At 45.8% G+C, this 24,293-nt stretch overlaps 2 long non-coding RNA genes across 9 annotated transcripts in view; one reads left to right on the forward strand and one right to left on the reverse strand.

Annotated features, from left to right (window-relative positions):
* Nucleotides 1-24,293, forward strand: part of LOC134508597 (uncharacterized) — a 128,301-nt gene that overhangs the window by 2,185 nt on the left and 101,823 nt on the right. For 5 of the 8 annotated variants that reach the window (XR_010069094.1, XR_010069101.1, XR_010069099.1 and 2 more), the window contains exons 1-2: nucleotides 3,048-6,822; nucleotides 8,652-8,699. This is a non-coding gene — a long non-coding RNA (uncharacterized LOC134508597). The other 3 variants (XR_010069098.1, XR_010069100.1, XR_010069097.1) reach the window with 3 other exon arrangements.
* Nucleotides 8,756-12,107, reverse strand: LOC134508598 (uncharacterized). The gene is made up of 3 exons (XR_010069102.1): nucleotides 11,970-12,107; nucleotides 11,086-11,208; nucleotides 8,756-9,373 (listed from the first exon to the last, which is right to left on the reverse strand). It is a non-coding gene; the product is annotated as an uncharacterized LOC134508598 (long non-coding RNA).

Below are 24,293 nucleotides of genomic sequence, written 5' to 3' on the forward strand. Positions count from 1 at the left end.
ATTCCTGCCCATAAAAACTGCCTTTCGGTAACATCAAACCTTTCATTTTATTTATTTTTATTAAAAAGAGGAAGGGAGAATCGGGGAAACGTAAAGCCTTCTATGACCAGCTAGCGAATGCTTCCGAGAAAAAGGTCTTTCCACGCAGCATCGGTGCAAATTAAATAAAGAATGGGGCCATTCTGCAGGGACGAATACTGAAATATTACCGTTCCCTGGGGTTATTTCAGCCGCCCTCCCCCCACACACACACTGCCGTCCGTAAACTCAGCTTTTCTTCAAACAGGCACCCACGGAGCGAGACCATAGTTTGATCCCGGCAATTAACAGGCGAAGCGGGGACGACAGGGGCAGGGGGGCGACTATTCCCCCTCCGTGTGTGGAAGGGGATGAAGGGTGCAGGTGGGGCGGGGGGCTGGGGGTGCTGCCCATCACCTAAGGGATGCTCTGCCCGCAGGCAGCTGTTCGTCGTTATTCCCGCCAGGTCTCTGTATTTTATTTTATGTATTATTTTTATAGCATTTTATTTTAAAATTAATATATATATTTATTATTTTATTTTAATATCTTTTTTCTTTTTAGGTTTTCTTTTCTTTTACTTTTATTTTATTGGTGGAGCAGAGCCCAGAAGCGGCGGCGACGGGTAGGATTTGGGGAGAGCGGGGGCGGGGGGTCCTGCCAGCTCCTGCCCGCGGGAGGGCATCGGCAGGTGTCGCTGTCCCCCCGCCACCGGGGCCGGGGCCAGGGCGGGGCGGGGGGGGGAGGGACCGGAGCCCGGCGCCCTCCGGAGCAGTCCGGAGGGGTACACGGGTGGGAAAAGCCCCTCTGAGGAGCGGGGTGTCGTGTCCCGTTCCCCCCGCCTCAGCGTCCTGCCCACCTTTTCCCCCCGCTCACACGTGGCGTCCAGCCCCCCGACGTGATGGAAAAGGGTAAAATAAACCCCGCGCCCCGGACCGAAGTTTGAAATAAAAGCAGGTTGACTCCTCTCCGTGAGGCCGTAATTATGGAAAAGAGCCAAATAACCGTGTATTTCAAACCTCACCTTTATTAAGAGGTTATTTTATGCCCAGGTGTGAACTGATGGCGGAAATATAAGAGCAATAAACCCATCGCGAAAGCCGGTTCCCCTTCTGCCGGTGCTGGAAGCCAAAATCACGGCGTTCGCGGAAACCCGGCCAACTCGGCCGCATATCCCGGGCTGCTGGTGGAGTTGGCGTTCTGCGGTCTCACCAAAACGCCCCTAACAAAGAGTTTGCCGTGCGTCACTCCCAGAAAATCTCACCATTTAGCGGTTATTTGAAGTCTGGATGAAAGTATCCGCAGTTCTCGCCCCCGCCGCTCCTCTTGGTTTCTACCTTTCTACCTCTAATCAGGGGAGTTAATCGCGAAGTTAAACGCTGTTAATCAGGGAGAAGGGGGTACGGCTTTGGGGTTTTCTTTATAATTTCTGAAGGAGATGTACCTTAAGGTGTATCCCCACTGGAAGCTTTTGTGTAAGGAATTCAGGTTATGATTATATTTTTGTCTGTGCCTCGGCAAAAAAACCCTCTAAATTCAGCTTTTTTTTTTCCTTACCGGAAAATGATAAATTATTTTCCCCATGACAGATTTCGGTTACTTCGCCCTAATATTACATGTTTGCTATTCTACATCTTTTCGTTTCAGTATTTAAATCTTGCGGAGGAAAAAAAAAAAAAGAAAAAGAAAAAAAAAGAAAATACGTTTCTCTATACCTGCCTCTCCACTCTTCTAAAATAATCTGTAAATAACGCCAAAACATGCATGTTCACGTGTAGACCATATCGGCGCATTTCTGATTATTTGCAGTTTGATAAGAAGACAGAGAAGGCTGCAGAGACAAGGGAGGAAATCTGAGTGTAAAGTGCTAAATACTGGGTTTAGAGGAGTCTAGATACTAAAAACAGGTGTGGGGGGAAGACGACGAGGGTGGGGGAAAAAAAAAATGAGAAGACGAAGGAGTGGGTTTATTTCATGCATATATTTATTTTCAATCCGACGCCCCGTCTCATCTCCGCGGCTGTAGCAGTCACCCCGAATCTGAGCGTTATCAGAGCTTTTATATATTAATTCATTTATTTACCTATCCTTGGCCGAAATCCGTGAAACCGCCAATTTCGGGGGCATTCCAAACACCAAGGGCGAGGCGTGCCGCGGAACATCCGCGCACGTATTTTGGGCTGTAAAAGGGCGATATGAGGTAACGCGTGCGGGGGATAAGGAAGGGGGGAGCGGGGGTATTTATTGTTCCTATTCCACCCGTCGAGTTGGCGTGCAAGAGGCAAGTGACGAAGGGGAGGCAGGGGTCCTCGCGCTGCCCGTGGCGCAGGCAGAAACACTCCCCCGCAATCCCACACCACCCCCCCCCAGGGCTCCTTCCGTGATTCACGGTGCCGCCGGTGCCCCCCTCTGGGGGCGGCCCTCCCCGTCCCGTCAGGGCGGCGAGGGTGGGGGGACACACACACGCACAGAGGGGAGGGACGGACAGGCGTACGCCCCCGCGCTCACCTCCGCGTTTTGCACATGCTAAGGCAGGTCCGCCGGCGCATGAGAGCTGCACGTGCCCTAATTAAAAGCGGGGGGGGAGGGGGGAGGCTGGCTTTGAGTCCGCGGGCCGGGCACCCGCTGTTGGTAAAAAAAAGTGTAGAAATGGTACTTTCCCTAATGAATTGTTGCTATATGTTGCAAGGTAAGAGCTAACCTAGCGGGTGATGGGGTCGGTTTCCGTTTTAGTCTTTTTTTTTTTTTCCTTTTTTTTTTTTTTTTAATGTTTTACGTCTAGCTATCTGACCACTTTTTATTGGGCGACATATCGGTGTAGGGCTTGTGAAACTGGAGCGAGAGGTAGCGCTGGAAATACCGTAAGAAACACCGAAGAATTTAAGTATACGTTGTGGTGAAACAGGCACTGAATAATACAGACCGAGCACGGCACCCTGCTCTTTATTAAAAAAAAAATAATAAAAAAACCCATGCATCACAGTCTTGGGGACGGCTAACTTTTGCCCTATCCGTTCATGCAGGTAAGTCAGTCATAGCGTACCTAATTATCTGTGCATGCACTCAGAAAGAAAAAACGTGTGTACGGGCGGGTGTTGTTTTTTTATGGAATAACGTTGCTCGTTTTTTAAAAAAAAAAAAAAAGGAAAAAACATTATATGCCTGGGGTATAAAAAGAGTGTAATATTCTGTTTTCAATCAGAGTTAAACTACTCTTCTTTCTCGTAAGGATTTCCCCATTAAGGGAAACCAAAATGCGCTCACGCTGTTTGTAATGCAATTCAAGGCCTGTGGATTTTCGGATAAAGCAAATGTAACGCTATCGGCAATACTTTAAAATAGACTCTAAAAATGCCTTTCCTGTAAAGAATTAGGTGGTGGGTTTTAAGCTACACACGCTGAAACGAGATGTAATACATTTAATAATGTAGCACTTAAGACAGAACATACAAAATGTCTTCCGCAGAGAAAGCTCTCCATACCTGGGGCTGCACATTTTAAGAGAAGACTTTGAAATAAAAGGTTCCTGAAATTGAGGCAGATGTAAGTGCGCTTACAGGCCGTAATACAGCAATGAGATATTGTAAATCCTTGGAAAAGGTCCCCATCACACGCATTATCTAGACCGCCATATACCTTAAAACTGTGTAATTTTAATTTTTTTGTTTTCCTAATGCGAAGTTAATTAGGCGATCAAAGTTCCAGTTCCAAGCTGGCGGTATGATAGCTGAGCAGGGAAACGAGATCCTCCTCCCCTCTTAAGGCCCAATAAGCATCTTGTGCACCTTGATTTTTAATATTAGCGCTCTGCGCATTTTGTAACCTTACACAAACATAAGCATGGAGGAAACGGAATATAAAGACACAGACGCAGCAGCGTGCCGCCAAAAAAAAAACAAAACCGGGGAAATGGGAAAAAAGGGAAGGGGGAAGGGTGGCGGTTTTGAAAAACAATAAATAAAACCACAGAAAGGAGACATCAAAGGAAAAGCCTGTAACTTTCAGTAAATTAAAAAAAATGCAAATATACCTTTACATATGCATCAGTATTAAAAATAATAGACGCTGGAGCCAACAGGAGCGGGAGGAGGAGGAGAGGAGAATGGCGCAGCGCTGGAGCCGCCCGCTCCAGCCGGGCTTTTCTCGGCCCTGATCGCTCATTTCGGGGATGTTTATTTTGTTGATGATGATGATGGTGGTGATGATGTTTGGAAGAAGAGGGGAGGCCAGATTTTCTGTTCCGTTAATTAGGATCTTCCGCAATAGGGGCGATGGCTCCGGGAATCCGCGGTCTCTTCTCCCAGCAGCGGCATTTGCATATTCTTTTTTTTCTTTCCTTTTTTTTTTTTAATGCCCTAATTTCCTTGATGTATGTAAATGTGGCCGGACGTACAGTATGCTTCGAGCTGACGTCAGTGGACGTGACCTCGCCGTTAAACCTTGAACGTGAAACGGGGATGGGGGCGGGGGGGATGCGGGGCGGCAGCGCAGCCGCGGAGACGCTGCGCGCTGCTCCGCGCCCCTGCCCGATTAAATGAGCTCTGCAACCAACAGCAATAGCAACAACCCGCCCGCCCCCTCGCCCCGTGCGGCCCCAAAACAAAGCCCACCTCCCCGCAGCACCGCCGAGCTCGTCCTGCCTTTTTTTTTTTTTTTAATTTTTTTGTTGTTTCGTGGTTGGTTTTTTTTTTTGTTTGTTTGTTTTTTTTTGTTTGTTTGCTGCTTCTCTTCATCAGGCGGCAAGCGGGAAATAGAAAACTCCAGGCAAATTAAAAAAAAAAATAAATTAAAAAATAACCCTTCATCTGTCCCCAAAATATTGCATAAGCCAGTGGAGGCGAAGCATCCCTCCGGGTACCGCGAGGACGGGGCTGGGTGCGAGGGGGTTGCGGTGATCCCCGCATCCTTATCGGCAGGAGGAGCGGTATAAGCGGGGAGTGGGTGTCTGGTGGCGGAAGGTGACCGGTGTGAGGGTGCAGAAGAGCGGTTTGGGTTCCTCTTCCTTCCCTCCTCCTCGCCCCCCGTGTCTCCCTTTGGAGACGCCGCGGGGTGTGAGGATGTTTGGAGAACTTTTAGCGCCCGGGGAATTTCTGCCGGCGAGGCGGCGGGGTGAAACGCAACCGGCGGCTGGGAAGCGAGGGGTGTTCGCTGTCAGGAGCCGTTTTCTCTCCTTTTCTCCTGACGTTGTTATTTATTTATTCGCTAGCCTGCTGTGAGATGCTCCGGAGCATCTCTCCGGACCTCGGCGGCGGCAACTGCCTCTCCACCCAAGCATCTCAACTCGGCTGAAACGCCCACACCGGGGAGTAGGAACGCCAGAGTGTTTCTGGCAGGGGTGGAGCGGTGCAGACTTTTATAAATCCTCTCAGCAGTTGGATTTATTTTTTTTTTCCTGTGCAGGCGGGGGGGTTCCTCCTGAATTCCCTCCGCTCGCGTTTGGCTCCTCACAGAGGTCTCTTTGTCCGCCGGGTCCCTCGGGGGCCACGCCGCCGGGGGATGCCGAGGTACCAGAGGGATACGGTGGGGCCGTCCCCACTGTCTTGTCCCCCCCGCCTCGAAATCAGCACCCGGGGACGGCGGAGCGCCTCCCCGCTCCCTGCAGCCACCGTGCATCCCTCCTCCATCCCACCCTCCTCCATCCCACCCTCCCCACACACCTCCTGCTCCGGCGCACACCCAAACTTCTCCCCGCCCGCCCTCTCCCCTCACTCCCCGCCCGCCTCCCGCGCCCTAAAACCCAGCCGGGGCTTTGACGGGCGTTTTCACGCTGTTTCCAAACCGGGAGCGATGGACGAGGGGGGACAGAAGGAACCGGCAGCGCTTTCGGACATCTTCTTTCCAGCGACGAAAGGTCACACCACAAGTTTGCATGACAGCAGGGATGGGAAGAGAATCTTTTTTCTTAGTAGCGTGATTTTTTCCTAATTTTCTTTCTTTTTTTTTTTTTTTTCCTCCTCTTTCTGCTGTTGGCCGGCTGGTTGGTTTTGGCAGAAGTTGCACAAAATGGAAATGCCTCCCAAAAAATAAGACTGGGAAGAAACTGTTCTTCAGAAGTTAGCTGGAGGAAAACATCTTATAAAACTTGACCTTTTGCTGCAATTTCATTATTTTGTTTTTAAGTTTCCAAAGAAATGTGCGCTTTCCTTCTTCTCTGGGAAAAGGTAGCCATTGCTCTTCTTTAGACTAGACATTTCCAATTTGTTCCGTCTGTCAGAATGGGACTGTGAGAGGTTTTGGTGCAAATTCATTATCTCTGGCAACGCATAACGTATAGTAGGAACTGAAAAAGACCGTGGCAATGGATGAACAATAGGGCTTCAGTTCATCAGCAACAAAAGCGTTGGGGAAATTGGTTGAATTTCAGAGCACGTCCTCCTCAGCAGAGAGGGCTGGACTAGACCTTGGCCAACCCCCCAAAAAACTTGCAGAGCCTCACATACAACACTTCACTTTCTACTCCGGGAAGCGTAGGAAGCAATATGGGAAAAGAGGAAAAAAAAAAAAAAAAAAGAAAAGGAAAAAAAAAAAAAGCCAAACCGAGGCCAACTTTCTGCGTTTGTCTCCACTTTTCCTGGAAGGAAGATTTCTAACTCTTTTAGAGCCGTTCGCGCAAAGAATGACACCGTGGAGCTAAGCGTCACTTTTAAATAGGGATGGCGAAGGGAAAGACGTGAATTTCTGGAGACACGTAAAGCTTTCTCTGCTCCGAGGGGGCTTGGCCGTGGGGATCTTTGTTTGCTACCGGCGGCTCGGCTCACACCCTAGACCTGGGGTCAAATCTTTCTCTGATGAAGGCGACGAAATGTAAGTATCGCGGTGTGTTTGTGTGTGTGGTGGTGGAGGGGGGGGTGGATAGACTGATCCTGAAATTCCCTGCAAAACTGAGGGAGCGGAGGCCCGCGCAGGTCGGGGGGTTCCCGGTCCGTGGGAGCCCGTGCTGGGGCCGCCTCTTGCCCGGCAGCCGGAGCGGGTCGCCTACGCGGGGCCTCCGGCCGCTTCCACTCGCCCCCGGCGAGAGAAATTTGATTAACAAGCCAGGGTTTATGACTTGACACTGCGACTTACGCCGGTCAGCCGAATTTTGTGCGTCTGATGCCAAACCTGTTGGTCGTGGGGAGTAGTTAGGTGCGGGAACTGCTAATTACCCGGCAGGCTGCCGGCGGAAGCAGAGCTGAGGCTTTTCAGAGAGATTTTTGGCACCGGCTGGGTGCTTTCGGAAGGTGTGCAGGCACAGGTACAGTCACAGGACTGGGATATAGGAACTAACTCCTGTGGCCTCTGCATATTCGAGCTTAAAAACAAAAAATAAAAGGAAGGAAACGCAAATAAAAAGGAAAAAAAAGGGGGGGGGGAAGGGGGGGGGGGGAAAGAAGAAAAAATGGGGGGAGGAAAGAAAAAGGTTGGGGGGGAAGGAGAAAAAAGAGAGAAGCCGAAGGCAGGTCTTGCAGCTGGCTGGGGTGCAAGGTGTTGCTCGCTGCAGGTAGCCCACCCGCTGCCTCCGCAGCCATTCCTTCCTGGGATATCCAAAACGCAGCTCGGTCAAGACACGCACCCCTCGGGGCGGGGGGGCGGTTGATAAACGCGCGATGCTCCTGCCACCCTTTCCTTCCTTCCCGTTCCGGCCCAGGCGGCGGGGGCAGCGGCTCAGTCCGGCCCTGAGGGCACATCGGGGGGGGCCGGGGAGGGGGGGACTGCCCCGCAGCCCGGGGAGGGCCGATGAGCCGAGTGTCACCGGCCGCGGGTGTCACCGGAGCGGGGGGACTCGCCCAGGGGTGCCCCGCTGCATCCATCCCTCCCTCCACCCCTCCCACCACAAAAAATAGCATCCCCCTCCCCAACCCCGGTCCAGCCAGAGTCCGTCAAAGGGGTGAAACTGCAAAATAGAAGAACTCGGTTGCTCCCTGGGAAATAATAATACTAATAATGTGGGGTTTTTTTAGCTGAGGATGATGTAATCGATATAATGCAATGAAAGCGAGTGGCTTACGTTGCATTTATTCCCCCCCGCGATTCCCGCTACGCTGTCAGGGCTGTAAACAGAGAGCATGCCTTCCCGGTGATCCCGGTTTCAGGACACCGGCGGTGCGGAAGAGCTGGTAAATCTAGCGGGGAAACGCTGGCTTAATGTGTTTTGCATGTTTTGAACTGAAGGCTAGGTGGAGCCTCCATCCTTTATTAAGTAACTGGCAGCTGACAGTATGCAAATCCTTTATCTGCCTCTGTAGTTTTCGTCACTTCTGCTCAGCAGCCCCAAATAATATTCTTAACCTCTCATTTTTTGATCATAGTTCTCCAGAAATAAGGACGCAATTTTTTTTTCTATTAGTATTAAATTATTCATATTATTTCCTGTAACTATTGATTGCCACAGTTAACCCTGCACATACCGAAGTACATTACTCATATCTGTTTTGTGTCACATTAGATCATCTGCAGGAAATGTGGCTAGTTATTTCGCTGTTTAATCTAGAGCCAAGCGTTTCAGTGATTTATTTAATAATCTCAAAATGTTAATATACTCAGCGCCTTCTGAACACACATAGGTTTACCTGTTCACATGTATTTCAGGAACAAACACTGGAAGGAAGTTTTTAAATTATGATCCTTCGCCTTTTTTCCTGGCTATTTTTCAGATTTAGACAACGCAGACAGTCCACAGGGAGTGACACTCACGTGAAACGGTAATTTTTTTAATTTTTTTTTTTTGTTTAATAATATCAGGCGGTACGGTATGCATTACCTACAGATATGAATATGTGTTCTTTAACACCATGCAGTGTTTCCATGTCTAGTTACTGGCTGTTTGCGGTTTTAATTTTATTTTCCCCCGAGATTTTGAATTCTCGGTAGTCTGCCTTTTCTTATTTCATAATTTGGATTTGTAGTTGATATTCCCTGGCATACCATACATTCATTGTAACAGAAGTATAACCTGCAGTTGCCTGTAGAATGAAATCGTGGTCACAAAAGGCGTGATGAGGCACCTTCATCAGTAGGCGAGACAGTGGCTTACCTGGCTGGGGGGAAAGGGATGCTCTGCAGGGAAAGCTGTCCTGGGCTGTCCTGGCGTGCCGTGGTTTACATCTATGTGAATTCTATCGTAAATCAGTGTGGAAAGGGGATTTATGTAACGTTACACCCTTCTGATGTCCCTCACAGCAGCTTCAGAGGGGCTCCTGTGTGTCTTCCCTGCTGAAGGTGGTGGTGGTGGTGGAGGGATGCTGGCGTTAGGAAAGGGCTCTGATTGCAATAATTAGAGAGTCATAAGCATTCCTTTTTAAAGTCAATGGAGACTGTTTATTCTTAAGAAATCCACGCAGGATGTTTCTTCTTTACGTCACAGCCATCTGGAGACCTATAAAAAGATTAGAAAACAAGCACGGCAATCACATACTAATCTACAGGCCATTAGCAGGAATTTATTAGGGAGGTAGGAGGAAAAAGTGCATTTTTGGATTCTGTGCCTTCCAATATGCAGATAAGTTCTAGAGTGATTTTGGAATAAATAAGTTTTATACAATTATGTAAACTGGAAGAAAGCAGGCAGTGTTAACAGCTGCTTTTGACAGTTCAGGTGGTATTTTTGGCAGTAATTTCAGAACTGCACATTGCTTAAACTTTCCACATGCTAGACCACACTGCAGCCTTGGAAATGTATTTCACAAGGGCCGCATATGTTGTTGTGATATTCAGAATGAGCAAATAACTTTTGAGCAAGTTTTACCGGACACCCATTCGACTTTGAGGCCCTGCTAGGTGTCTGAGAGTTAGAAAATGTAATTGGTAATATGGCTAATGAAGAGCTAGGTCATCATCGTCATGTTGGCTCTTTTGACTTCCTGAGGCTCCAATGATTAATCCACAAAATGTGAAGGGGTGCTGGCTGCAGTTACTTCCCAAGTCAGTGTGTGTTAAGCGAGGTGGTTGTGAGAGCAGGGCTTGGTGTTTTAAAGGTGTATTTTGCATCTTCGCAACATACCAATTTGCAATATTGTGCCTCGCATTTAACTGTAAATCCGGTGACATGGTGACATCTTTTACATGCATGCATTAAGGTGTCTGTGTTAACGTGCTATATGTATGCACACCTCTATAAGCATAGACGTACATACACATACACACGGGGAGCACTTGAATTTCCATGCCTCTGACTGGAAGAATTTAATGCACAAGCTCACAAGCCTGTCGTGCACAACACATGCCTGATCACCACTGCTGCTGCCCCTAGCTACTGCCAGAAAAAACATCTTTCTCTCTATCTGCCAATTCAGAAAAGCTCATTAGAATTTTACATAATATCAAAACGATCATGTGCCTGTGGATGCATCAGATGTCTGATTTGGCTGTCCCTGTTGTGCCTGAGCAGCATGAGAGGTAACGAAGACGCTCAGTAACTAATAATGCAGGATTATAAGAATTCTAAGCATTTTGTGCCAGGCTCTGTATTTCCCACAAAGAACACTGGCACAATTATCTCTTATGTCTCTCAGGTACAAAGCACTGGCGGTAAATTGCAGCATCCCTCTGTACTGGGATACCTAATACCTGTTTAAAAAAGAAATGCTGGGTTTCAAAGGCTGAGAATCTGAAAGCACAGATGAGTTGTCATTGTTAGTAATATTGCTGCTGAATTCGAGATTTGGCGGATGTATGTGTGTTACTTCTTGGTGGCAGCATAATTTTGGGCCTTGTCTGACAAATGAGACTGCGTCCCCATTTTCATGCCTTTGTGATATTAACTCCTGATAAAAATGGGCTGGTTGATACAGCTGTCATTTTACATACGCGTTTTAACACAAACATATACACACACATGTACCTAGACTGACACATGTACATATGGTTCCCCTATGTATACACATATGCTTTATCACGTAAGCAGGCTATGTAGCCCACACAGAGCAACAACTTCAGTGTAACTCCATGCATTTAAAAATTTAGCCCTAAAAATAGCAACACATGCAAACACAGGTTAGTTTACAGACAAATGCATTTAAATGCAGTGTGGTATGCTGACTCTGACTGTACGGCAACATAGAGCACGGCATGTTGTGTTTTATTTTGCACCTTAAAAGAACGGTAGCAGCATGATTTTAGGAGTGCAATTCCTTTAGGAGTGCAGAGCAGTCCATATTCTGCCTGTGCTGAATTTTTCAGTGTGCCTCCTGTACCGGCTGCAGCATGCACGGGCTGTGGAAGTGAATTTATTAATTTCAACAGTAAATATGGTAGATCTCAGCGAGAAGATTCATTGTATCACATACACTCGAGAGACCTTTAATGTTTGCACTTTAGACTTAGAAAAATTCTATACAAATTATGCTGTTAAATAATTCAAAGTATAATGGTTTTTTTTTTTTTTTCGGGGGGGCGGGGAGGGAGAACTGCGAGACTTAAATCCTTAAACAGTACATAAGGCGTCCTAACAGTTTAGGAAGACTTGCCTCCATCGGTTCCTTGAAGTAACATCAGCGTGCATTTCTTCGCTCTAAGTACGAGGTTAATAAAAATAAACGATAAATCAGCGTTTTTATTAAGGCATTTCGCCAGACGATATATAGCCTTAGATAAATATTGCTGCAATGTTCACCTGTGTTGCATTCTAACGCAGAGACAGAGATACACACAGGCTAGGAGAGAGGGAGGGAGGGATGGAGGGAAGGAAGGGAAGGAGGGAGGGGGGAGAGACAGGGTATAGATGCTATAAAATACACCAAGCCTGCTGCTCCCGGCTTTCCCAGCAGACAGGCAGAGGAAAAACGCCTTGCACAACCGTCCCGGTGTAAATACCTGCAAATAAATCACTATAGGTGTGGAACACCGCCGAGATCAGGAGCCATTAGCGAAAAAAAAAAAAGGCGAAACCCCCCAACACCCCACAACACCCCCCCACCCCCACCCCCCCATAACACAGTGGAGCAAATTGTCAATGTAATTACACCTCGACTCACTGCGTAGCGCAGAGCTGATGCCCGGCCTCAGCCAGCAAGGCCCCGCTTCCCATCCGCACGGCAGAGCGCACCTCGCATCTCCCCGCAAAGCGCGGAGGCTGCCAGAAGAGAAACGCAGGGGCAGAGGCGCTCCCCGGGTCTGAAAAGGCTTTTATCTGTCCTTAGAGAGAGAGAGAGCGAGCTTCTCTTCCAGCCAGCGGATATCTTAGAGCGGTCTGCGCTGGCGAGGAGGAAGGTAAAGGCGGCGGGCGGATCCGCGGCAGCCGGCGGCGCTGGAGGCGGCGATGCCGGTCCCGCCGGCCGCGGCCGGGGCCGGTCACTCATGCATATCAATAGCCGTGTGTACTTGAGATTTCTCATGACATCATCATTACCTTGGTCTCCCCGCGGTCCAGGACCTCTGACCTTGCCGGGCTGGTTCACATTTTGGCACTGAAAGCCCTCCAATGATGGCCCTTTTCTCCTTCTTTCAGACCGGGGGCAGCAGCAAGCCGGCAAGACCGCATCTTCTTCTCCCCAGCTCTAGGAGCCCCGAGAAAGCGAGGATCTTCCCCCCCAAAAAACCACACACGCACGCAAGATATTGGCAATCAAGCTGCCACCATTTGGTAAAAAAAAAAGCTCTCTGCCGTGCATAATCTAAAGGGATCAGGAGCCGCATCCTCGAATCATCTTGTCACTTTCTACTGAAATGGGATTTTTTTCTTCTTCTTTTTTTTTTTTTTCCTTCTTCCTCCGTACACTGCGCTGGAAATTGCCGATGGCTTTACATCTTTATAGAGGCTAAAGGGTCTTCCGTGAGAACGAAGCGATTTACAATGCAAATAGAGGCCTATGAAGGGATGGATGCTTCTCACTCTTAACGCAGCTTGACGCACCTTAATAGCTGATTTTATTTTCTGGTATTAAAAGACGAATTGTTGGCTATCCCTGCCGGAAATTACTGGCTGAAAGGAAAAGTTCGGAATAAACTTTGAAGGCAACAGATCTCTTTTGGATGTTATTAGCAGCACATACACAGAGACACACAAACCAGGTCACAACTACTCTTGGAGGAAACAACACGCCTGTTTGCCAGAAAGAATCTGGATTCTAGCAAGGAAAAAAAAAAAAAAAAAAAAAGCTTTGAGGGAAGCGAGTTGTTATCTTTGGTTATCTAGCTGTATGAGTGTTTTGGTCTTCATAAAGCTAGATAACCGAAAGTAAAAACTCCTTCAAGATCATCGTACAGCGTGCGAAAATGAAAGACCTACCGCGAGAGACAGTAAAAACCGAGAAAGGTCAGGAACGCTTATTGAATCTAACATTTTTACAGCTGAAGGTGGGAGCGGAGGAAATTAAATGGCATACTTATTCCAAAATATGAAGTTGTCAGATGGCACAGAGCGGATAGCCAGGCGCTGCACAGAGGAAATGGTACTGATGGTAAACAATGCATGTGCAACTATTGCTGTTGAATAAATAAATAAAGGGAAAGCCAGGACAGCTAACGTTTAACTGGAATAAGTGGATTTTTATTTTTTTTCCCTGAGAAAGCTATTTGGAAATGCTGAGTTTCATTTTGCGAAATGATTGATTGCAATGAAATGGCCTTAAAAATAAAGGTGGTGGCTGGTGATGATGAAGACGACGGTGGTGGTGATCAAACTGGGTGGACTGATGGACCGAACTGAGGAAAAAAAAAATCAAACTAAAAACCAACAACTGAAAAACCCCAAACTAACATACCAATCCAAAACATGTTTGTGTGCATCTGAGACAAAGCATCGGGGTTTATTTCAAGTAATATGAAAGCAGGCTTTCGGAAAAAGTTTAAGCTGAAGTGTGGAGCAGCTTAATAATTGATATCTACTGAGAACTCGGCGGAGCTGCACAAAGATGGAAAAAAAAAAAAAAGAAGTGATGGCCGATTTTTATTCTTCTATTCAAAACGCGAGCACAGATGCTTCTCTGTTCCGAGAGGGTTTCCTTGAGGAAGCTAGTGAAGCAGAAAGACATGATGGAGACGAGATCGCCTCCCCCCCCCCCAATCCTTGTCAAAGTGTTAAAAAATGTTCTGTGTCTTACTCTGCGCCCTAGCATTGGAAATGAAAGTGACATTTACTCCAAAACCCACGTGTGCGCCTCCTCTCTTTTTGTTTAAGGATGATCAGATCTATCCGGGAAACAGCTCTGGCATCCCAAACCGAAATAATTAGGACGTATACAGACCTGACAAAAAAACCCACAAAACAAAACCAAAAAAAAAACCAAACCAAAACAAAACCCAAAAAACTGAAAGGGGGTGTGTGTATGTGTATGTGGGGTGGGGAGGGGATGTGGGGTGGGGAAAGCGGAGGGTCTGTCTTGCCTAATTGATTCCGTTAAACGGCGTGCAGGAGATGTGAACGGCTGGGCGCTCCCATTCCCACGCTCGGGGCCAAGTGGCAACGCCGTGCCCCGGTAGCCCGGTGACAGACAGCCCGGCGGGGGACGGGGACAGGGGGACAGGGGGACGGGGGGGGAGCCCACCCCCGGTACCAAACCCCGCTCCTCTCCCTCGCAGCCTCCCCCCCCCGCCCCCCACACCCGAGTGCATTTCCCACCCGCAGCCATGGCTGCGGGTGGGAAATGCACTCGGGTGTGGGGGGCAATCTTTGCAAAAAACCAATTTTTTAAAAAAAAAACAAAACAAAACAAACCACTAGTTGGGGTGCTAATTACAGCATCTTAGGCACCTCTTGCAGTGAAACCAAGCGGGATTAATTGCCAAGGGTTTAACGTTTTTCCTTTGGACTTGACCTAAACATCTTTCCCCAGGGGCGTTGTCAGAAACCCCACATCAGGTTTAAAATAAGATCAGAGATAAGGGAAGGCGTGTGTGTGTGTGTGTGTGGGGAGAGCTCAGTCTCCACCACCTTTCTGCGCGCTGCTTTTTATTTCTATTTAATTTATTATTTTTTTTTTTTAACTTTCCAACTGCACACAACATTGTTTCGGGGGCTTACATTGTGAATACCAGCAGGTCCTGGCAGCAGCCGGCGTGCTGTGGATTTAAAAGCAGAAGAGTTTGGCCTCAAAAAGTTACCCCTTATCCTCCCCGTAGCTGCGAAAAAAACCCCAAAATAATCGCTCCGCACTTTCGGCTCAGCGCCGGGACGCCGGCCAGGCTGTTTTTGAGGTAAAAAAACCCCTCCTTTTGGCTGCGCTGCACGTGCCGAAGTTTTACTGCTGTAGCGACCGGTGAGCGGACCCTTGTTTATTTACATCCGAAAACGTGTTTTTTCCCCCAACCTTTCACCGCAGAGTGCCCGCACGCCTCTCATTTACTGCCTGTCCAGGGGTGCTATTTACCTAGAGCCATTGTCTACCACAATTAACATTTACATGACAAAGTACGCGGTTTTCTTTCTCAAAGAGCTTCAATTAAGGCAATAGGCTGTTTTCTGGGGAAGCCCACTGTTTACTTAGGCATTCAATGGGGTCAGTTTCCTTAAGCTGTTGCTTGCGTCTTGGTCTTTGATGCAAATTTGTGAGGGAAAAGACCCGCGAAAAAACCCCCCATCACCATTATAATCGCATGGTGGCCATTGTCGTATTAAAATCGCTTTGTACCTTATTAATGTTACGTGACTATCAACCAATAAAATACTTTTGGCTATTACTACTATTATATTACTGCTACTCCTTCACTGCTCTAGGAGCAAAGTGCCCCGTTTCTCCTCCCCTTTTGTCCTAACTTCTGGCTTGGGAAAAGGGAGCATGTGGAAATGTGGCAGCATGCCCTCCAAATTTATGCTTGAAGAGGTTCACGCAGCGAGTGACGCTTCCTAGGATTATCTATCTGCTAGGTGCCGTTTCCTTAAAACTTGTGGGGGCGGGGGGGAAGAAAAAAATAAATAATCAAACCATACGCAGCTTTATGTAAGAGGGAAAAGAAAAACATAAGTATAATTATCAGTGGACCTGTTCTTTGAAGGCTAGATTTAGAGAGACCAGATCAAGTTTATTTAGCATACCAGCGCATTGTAAAACAGTTGGAGTGAAGTTGCGGGTTGCGTGAGTATGCATGTTAACTAGCAGGGACCCAGTCTTATTCTTTGTGAAAAGGGAGCAGCAGATTGCTGTGCAAGGCCAATGTTAAAAAGGCAGCTGAATTTAACACCATCTGGAAGAAAAGATCCCTTCACGACTTTCTCACACCGTCAGACAAAACTAGTGTCTCTTGTTCTGAGCCCTTGTCTATGTGACCATACAATACTGAGTCATTATACTTTTGCTGAGAGAAAATTTGAGAACACAATATGGGTAACCAGTGAATGACCAAGTTTCATTGTGCTCGCTTAAGTCGATTGAAATCTACGTCTAGAGCCATGAATGGCAGCATTGTTTTCCTCACTGGGGCTGTACTAAATGTCAGCACAGTGTAAAGAAAAACTTGAAGTCTGCAAATAACTTACCAGATCTCAATTATAATATTTTCCCACACTAGAACTAATATCATTGCTAGGGTCTACAATGCATGAAATACAAAAAGAAGCAGGGTTAAAAAAAAAAAAAAGAGTTCCTTTACAAGTTATTTTAGTCAGATAAACATTTTAATTTTCCTATGGGAATTGGGGTTTGGTGCGTAGAGCTCAGTAATTGTTTCCTGAGAAGTTCAGGTTACCAAACTGCTTCTTCTGTAATTAAGAAAATAAACTGTGCGAACAAGCTTGTATTCGGCAACTATTGCAACCCTCCAGCTCGGGACTGATAAAATGTTAATAAGTGCAGTTCATAGTACACCGGTCGCTTCTTCTGAGTCTAGGGGAAGATTTCTTGTTGAATGTTTAGCAGAAATAAGGCTGAAACTGATAAGCAAAGCAGTGGGAAATGTATTTCTCCAAGTGCTGGAGGAAATCCATCAGGGTATCTAGGTGTAGACCCAGGTACCAGAAGGAATGCTTCCAGTTCTCTCAGTTTTTACTACTACTTCCTTTTTTTTCTTTTTTTTACCCTCATTTGATAATGGTTTCTGTTATGAGTGCTATTCAGTTTAGTGCTCCGATTAGTATTCACGCACAGCGCAAACTACGAAACAGCTCAAAGACACCGCGAGGAGTTAGTTGTATGTGCTTGATTAGAACGTGTTTTATATCTAAGTGGCTGTGATTCTGTCCATTTTTCATAAAGCCCTGTACAGTCCCTGGCATAAAACCACAAAACAATGAGTAACTGCCCTTGTGGTGATTAAGACACCCCTTCAGCCTCTCTGCCGGCTGCCTCTCCCAGCAGGGCCATCACCTGCAGCGCTGGGGACACTGGCGCGGTGGCCGGGTGGGCCTTGGTGCTGGAGAAATGGGTCTTTTCTGCCTTTACCCCTCCAGGAATGGCCCCTGGTATGAATGGGGATATTCATGAGTGCATCTCCCCCTTCCCTGAAGTTGCCATTAATATACATTAGCATAGGGTGGGTTCATTATTTCTGTTTCAATTAAAACATAAGTTGTGAAATACTTCATTTTGTGGAGAAGCCAAGGGTGCGCTGTCCGTTAGGGCATATCCTGCCCTTCCTGTGTGAATTAAAAGTTGTTTTCTGATTTCTGTCGGCTACCTCCAGAAAGGGGGTGGGCAAGTGCGTAGCTGTCCCACAGAGACACGATGGAAAAAGTCCATTTCGATTTTTAAAATGTACACCACTTCTGTAGATTGCTCACCCTGGGGTAAGCACATTAATTATCCCTTACCGCTTCCATTATTTTAATTGAGAAGAAAGAAAACATCAGACTTTGACAATTACATTTCCTAACTAAATGGCAAGTGGTAAAAATTAGGGTCTTTTTTAAGGGCCTTTCTGGGAAGGAGTGGGACAGGAGGAAAAAAGAACCCTTTGGCTTTGCTTTTGTCCATCAACAGTAACCTGTTTTGTTCTTCCCAAAGTTCTCGCTTGTGTACAACTATAAACATATATGTGTGTATGCAGGCATGTACATTCATAGTGTGTGGTGTAAAGCTGGTACAGAGATTACCTGACACGGTCAGAGTCTAACACGGATGAACTTGCACCGTTGGCTTTGCAGGGAGCAGGACCGAGTCTCACACCAGGCTGCTTACCTGTAGATTTTAGATATATACATAATGCAGGCGAAAGGAAACGGGGTGTTCAGTCTGTGTCTTTAAAGCTAACGCTAAAAAAAGCTATTTTTCCCCATAATTCCATACAACTAATGCTATAAGCTAAACCTCGCCGCGCTTGTCCTCCTAAGCACCACATGGAGCCTGGGCTGCCCGCTCCTGCTTCTGTACGATTTGGACTGGAAGCAGAGCAGGTCAATAACTATCGCTAGGCTTCATGGATTTGGATCTTGTCCCTTATCTGACAGAAATAACAGGAAAAATTTACTATTACAGGCTGGTTTGCCAAGGAGGCGGTGCACGTATTGTCCACAGCAGATGGAGAGCGGGACTGAGGGGAAGGCCTCTCCCTGAGCCCCCATGGAAGGAAACGGCCTGTGCTTTGGCCCTGCGGCCTCCACGCCTGGGGGGCACCCCCACGGCACAGGAAGGAGGCCGCGCCGGGCCCGAGAGCTGCGCCGGCCGCTCCGCCGGCTTGTCCCGTCCCGCTCCCCCAGCGGATCCCCCGTCGGTCCGAGCCCCAGCCACAGGCCGGGAGTGGCGGGCGGGCGACCGCCTACCGAGGCCCAGGCTCAGGCCCAGGCCCAGGCCCAGGCCCAGACCCAGACCGGGCCCCGCCACCCCCCACCGAGATGGCGGCCGGCCGCCGCGGGGGCCGCCGGGAGCCGGGCATTGGGCCGCCGCCCGCCTGGCCCCGCCCACCAGCGTCGCTGATTGGTGTTTCCCGGGAGACCGGAGGCGGCGGCGGCGCGGCCGGGGCCGGGATGCGGCGGGATGCGGCGGGCCCGGGCCGGTACCCGGCTTGTGTCCCCCCCCTCTCCCCGCCCCCGGCACATCGCCCGGCCCCGGAGGCCGCGTTGCTAACGGCGGTTGTTAATTGTTGTTTAGCGGTTATCGCTAATTAGCGCTGCCTGCCGTAGGAGGAGCTGCCAGCCCTCCTTTCCTCCCCCCCAGCCCGAGTACCCCGTTGCTGAGTAATTGAGTCATTATCGCTAGTCATCCTCCGGTGTGCTCTTCTGCTGGGGGGGGTGGGGGGGGGGGTGGGGCTCCAACCCCACCCCCAAAAAAGAAAAAAAAAAAGAGGGAAAAAAAATTCTGGGTCTTAAGCGGTTACTAAAGCCAGTTAATAACATCATGCATGGACATTTAAACTTGTTGTATGCTGCAGAAAGGATTAGGGAGAAATCACGCTGCGCGGGGCTAATGATACCATCTTGGCTGCGGTGGGGTGTGGGGTGGAGCTTGACCCACCTGCCATGGCCACCACCCGCACCCTGCTGTCGCCAGGGCCATGGAACAGCACTTCGGAGGGCCCTGTCCTCACTTTGTAGCCAGGGCTTCCCGCCCCCCGGCTCTTTTCTTTTTTTTCCCTCCTCTGTGCTGGACCGTTGTTTGCGTTAGCTAATTTCCTGGCCAGATGGGACAGCAGCCCCTCAGAAGCGGTCATCTTCATGTTGGTGCTGTAAAGATAGGCTGGTTTTTGGACCCTGTTATGCGTTTGAGTGCCTTGTAGCTAAAGGAGTAATGTTTTGGAAAGGACTCTTTGGTACCCCAGCCATTTGGGATGCTGTTCATGTTTATACCTGCCACCACTTGCCTTTGAAATTTTTGTGCATGGGCAACACCATAAGGCCATATTCCAAAGACTATATATATAATGGTAAATATATGGTACATGTATATAACGGTAAACACACACATATTTAATGCAGGAACAATCACAAGATGCATAGAGTTCAGGTGAAACTGATCTTGCTGCTCCAGGTGTAGATATTTTGTTGCCGTCTTTTCCAGTTCTGTCAGCTCTTACTGAAACCTGAGGCATGTAATGTGGGAAAGTAATGGTCATTCACTCCTCCTGAACACTGATGGTTTAAATATATATGCTGAAGCACGGTATGTGATAAAAACACGGGTCTTCTTCATTTCCATAATGACTTGTAGACTATTATGGCTTTGATGGTGCCAAAAGCCATGTGGTATGTGAGTAAGGCTGCAGTAGTGAATAGGATCAGCAGAACCATATGATAAAGAAAGTAAGGGAACTACCAATGCATAGGCGACTGTGATAAGAAACCACCTTCTGCTTAGCTTTTTGACCTCCAGTTTGTACATCAGCACAGAAAAAGTAGAAGTCAAAATTAACTTCATAAATAAATGACTATGCGAAACGGTTAGTAATTTGTCTTCTTTAGGTTCTAAGAAGAGTTTGTTGAGAAAAATTAATGTCCTGTGCTTTGGGTCAAAGCTTGGTCAGTCTGTCTTCAGGCTCGAATAGGACCAGTATTTCACCTTTTGTAAAAGGACCTGTATGATCTGAGTGGGATCGTTTTAATTCCAGAATAAACTCTGTGCCACTGAAAAGGAGCATATAATTGTTTTGTAAAATCTGATATTTTTTTTTTTAAGAGATGTCTTTTCAAGTAAGTTACATTCATTCTGCTAATAATGTCAGTTCTCTGAAAGGGACATTAACATAAAAAATACTCCACTGTCATTGTCATGTAGAATATTATCTTTAGGAAACAAGAGTTTGGGGTGCTATAAAATAATATTATTATCATGAGAATAACGGTAATAGTTTAATGTAATTGGAATCTAACACACAATAACCTTGCATGAGAAAGCTGGAGTCAGTGACAGAAAACCTGCACAGCAAGGATGAAAGCACACATATGCAATTTCTTCTCACCTGTCTAACTCAGCAGCAGTTGTGGTACATCAGAAAATGTAAAATTAGCACTCTTTTGTATAAAGTATGAATTACTGTCTTTGGCTATTCTCTGCCGCAGAAAGCAATTGCTCTCCTAGCATCTCAGAATTTGCTGTAGGTGCATGGGAAAGTATTACTTGGTGGTGGTACGGGCTGAAACGGAGCCAGAGCTAATTCTTCACTTATTTTTTTATATTAAGAAATTGCTTCCAAACAGGCCATTGAAGCCTCCTTCTCTATGGTTGTAATTGGTGTAAGCACACATTATATAGGTTACTGTTCAGGTGTGCTCTGAGGATTTTATGAGATACAAATATTTTACCAGTGGGCATAAATATATTGTTGGCAAACATATGAATATTAATTTTATGTCTTCCTCTAAATTTCCATAATTCTCAAATGGCATAAATTGGGTTCGTACGACAGCTACTTATATTTTATTACAATATACATGGACACAATTGGCATATGCAAGCTTGCGAGTGCATTTGTGCCCGTGCAGGTAACTTTGAGTCCGGAAAACCTGTGTTCTGTATCTGCATGTGCATCATCATGAAGTGGGCTCACTATGCTCCATCATACCCACAAGCTCTACCTCATATGCCTCAAAAAGACTTCATGGACTGAGGGAAGACGCATAGTGTGACGCAGCTGCCAGGAGTGAGTTACATTTGTCACCCACCTGCCTATACTGTCAAGACATAAATCTTCCACTTCTTCCCTGCATTGTCCTTTACCACTGATGGCCAATGGGATAGTCTAAAATGCAGTCTAAAAACTACACAAAATCAAGTAACCCTTTAATGACATTGTAATAAAATCAACGTTTCCTCTGGTAGTTGAAGAATAGACACTCCAGGATGTTATTGCAAATGATATCTAAATTTTCTTCTATTCTATTATTTCCATTCTTTATTTCCTATAAAGTGGTCTATTCCTACTCTCCTTTTAAAATTTGTTTTTTTCTTAAAATAAAACTGAAAGGAGAAAACAATGTTTAGCTTTCATCATTTAAAAATGGTTCACCAAATATAGCTATGTTAGATATTATAACATCTTGCACATCACTACATTATTAAGTTAATCTAATGCCCAGAGTCATTACGCACATTCCTGGGTGTTCTTCCGATATCTCTCCAGTCCACTGGATTTTGAAGTGTGATTATGTAAATTTTTCACTGATAAATAAATTACTATAATTGTAGTTGAAATACCACTCAAATTCTTAAGACCATTGCATCTAAATAATATATTATGCATTACTTAATTATTTATCAAGACTAATTCAAAATAACTGTAGGGCAAAGCATATATTTATTTTTAAATAGCACTTTTTTTTTGCACCAGGTACAATAATGTTCCAGATGTCAAAAAGAAAAAAAAGAGGGAACAAAGTTTCCATCGTTAAAAGTAAGGTTTTTGTTTAGATTAATAATATTGCAGCAGTGACACCATTCTTACTGCAACCATGCTATCAATTCAAATACGTGTTGGCCAAATATATATAATTTCCATTAGCAGGAGGACGAAAAGGGGACAATTAGTGTGGGTGGAAGGTGAGTGTATATAACAGTAAGAGAAGAAGAGCATTTTTAACTTGCGCTGAGAAATAGCAAGGAGCTGGCAAGATTTTGGTGGCTATAAGTTTAGCAAGGAATGTTAGAGATACATCAAGCACTGCAAAAATTAAAATAATGGGCTACGTGGGTTTTAAACCCAGTGCTCGATGCTGAATGTGGAAAGTCTCAATGAACTGCCTGGTGGTTTATTAGCAGCTGCTTTCAGGGGCACCATTTAGCTGCGCTTGCCAAGGAACTTTATTTTCAGTCTCATGCAAATTCTAATTCTAGACTGGGTTCTAATCACCGCGTAGAAATCATCATAGGCATCATAAGTTCGCAGTGTACACACGATAGTTTTTCTTTTCCCTTTTCGGAACAGACCTTTATCTGGCTGCTAATGAAATACAGGAGATTGATTGCAGAAAACGTGCAAGGGCATATTTACTGTACCATATATAGTAAGCCCCGTTTGGTGCATTAGCATTAGCCATTTTATGCAAATTTAGTGAGAAAATGACTCGTGTATATGATTTAATATGCATCAGCGATAACTCGTAACATCCTTATAAGAAGAAAGAAATTAAAAATTCATTAGAAAACTAGGCTAGTGTCGCTACATGGTTAAAACATTATTAAAGCATATTTCAGTGTTTTGCTTACACTAGTGTTCTCATCATGGTGCCACCATTTCATGACAAAGAGCGTAGAGGAGAAAACATTCAACTTAAAATGTCTGCTGGCACACATCGCTGGATTTGTATGTCACTAAACAATGAACGAGCATAGCCTTGAATACCAACTATTTAATTAGCACTTTTGCCAGCCATGCATAGAAAATAGCTCATTTACATGCGTCATGCCTAGCGATAATTCCCATAAAAAGCTACCAATTTTTTGCTTAATGTATGTAGCATTCTAGTTTGCCAACGCAAGGAAATCAAAACATATGTTATTATTTTAAAAACCTTGAAATTCAGAAGTTTAATTAAAACACGTAAAGTCTTTACATTTCTCTTGGAGGTATATTTTAATTATTTAATTTAACCTTAAGTGGGCCATAAAAGGCTGGATACAACTAATAATTAAGAACTTCAAAGGGCAACAGAAACCCTCTAACAGTCCCCAGTTTAATTAAAGGCTATTGTTACAAGCCCCTTGAACATACAGTTACATTTAACGACAAGTGGTGACTTGTAAATGCTGCGTTTGAAAGATGCCACTCCTGTTCTAAACACTCTTGATAGATGATGCTGAAACATGTAGATTCTCCCAGTGAAATACTCTATTTTGAGCATAAATGGGGCACACTTGTGAAATTAAATATTTCTGTCACTTTGAAAGTATACAATTTTGAAGCATTTTGCTTAGAAATATTCATTAGTTTTGTTCATGTCTCTCAATGTCTGCGAAACAAATAGAATATCACTGAAGGAAAAAAGACATGCCAGTTAATGTAAATGAAAGTCAGCCATTTGAGCACATTTGGCTAATAACGTACAGTAAGTAGACACACTCCCTTGTTGTACACACAGTAAACATAAGACACTATATTTAACGCAAATGCTTAATTCCTTAATTTAGTTTAAAACGTTATTCCACCCTCACCTAAGAAAAAAGAAACCTCAGTGTATTCAATCCATATTCTCACAAGCAGCATATATTGAAGTATCTGTAGGAATGTAGTCCAAAATACCTGACAAATCAGAATATGTTGCACAAACTATTTATTAGCCATGTATTGAGCCCAGCCCGTAAGGTCCCTGTTTTTTCAGGCAGTCGTCACTTTCCTATGGTGTCTCTTAAATGAGGCAGCTCCTATAAATAAGAGCTGCTAAAACAACAGAGGCTTTAGGTTGGGCCTATTATGCGTAAAATTAAAATTTCTCATTAAAGGACACAATCTGCTGTATTTTGAGTTTTAAACTGGATTTTGACCTGTTCTTTCTATGTTTT

Source organism: Chroicocephalus ridibundus, chromosome Z, assembly GCF_963924245.1.
Source record: "Chroicocephalus ridibundus chromosome Z, bChrRid1.1, whole genome shotgun sequence".
NCBI lineage: Eukaryota > Metazoa > Chordata > Aves > Charadriiformes > Laridae > Chroicocephalus > Chroicocephalus ridibundus.